Genomic DNA, 799 nt, shown 5'->3' on the forward strand with positions numbered 1-799 from the left:
ATTTTTAAAGATTTTATTTATATGAGAGAGAGAGCATGAGCAGGGGGAGTGGGAGAGGGAGAAGCAGGCTCCTCGCCAAGCAGGGAGCCCGACGCGGGGCTCGATCCCAGGACCCTGGAATCATGACCTTAGCCAAAGGCAGACACTTAACTGACTGAGCCACCCAGGCGCCCCTGTTTTATTTATTTTTTAAGATTTATTTATTTATTTTAGAGAGAGAGTGCAAGCAGGGGGAGGAGCAGAGGGAGAGAGAGTCACAAGCGGACTCCACGCTGATCACGGAGCTCAACCTCCTGACCCTGAGATCACGACCTGAGCTGAAACCAAGATTGGACACTTAACTGACTGTGCCACCCAGGCACCCCTACTGATAATTTAAGAAAAAAAAACACATTTGTAGGAAGTACCTGGCTGGCTCAGTCGGTAGAGCATGTGACTTTTGATCTCGGGGTTGTGAGTTCAAGTCCCACGTTGGGTGTAGAGTTTACTTAAAAAAAAAAAATACACATTTGCAGTGATTCATTATGTCTTTTGTTTGTCCCCCTACTGATCAAAAGGAAGCATTTATTTTTAAAACTTACTTTTAAAATTGCATAAAAATTATAACATTTAAATAACGTAAGAATATATAGAATGAAAAGTAAAAGTTTTCTCCATTCTAAATTGAACCCAATAGACACCCACTGGTAGTGGTTTCTTGTGTAATATTTTAGATCTTTTTCTATAATAGCATGTATATATTTGACTACTAATAGATTAAGAAAGTACAGTAACAATAGCCAGAAAGGTGGAAATAACT

At 40.2% G+C, this 799-nt stretch overlaps 1 non-coding gene across 1 annotated transcript; it reads left to right on the forward strand.

Moving 5' to 3' along the window:
* Positions 1-405: 405 nt before the first annotated feature.
* On the forward strand, positions 406-478 carry TRNAK-UUU (transfer RNA lysine (anticodon UUU)). Its single transcript has one exon. It is a non-coding gene; the product is annotated as a tRNA-Lys (tRNA).
* The last annotated feature ends 321 nt before the right edge of the window (positions 479-799 follow it).

This window comes from Leptonychotes weddellii, chromosome 10 (genome assembly GCF_054177405.1).
Source record: "Leptonychotes weddellii isolate Sample4059 chromosome 10, ASM5417740v2, whole genome shotgun sequence".
Classification (NCBI taxonomy): Eukaryota; Metazoa; Chordata; class Mammalia; order Carnivora; family Phocidae; genus Leptonychotes; species Leptonychotes weddellii.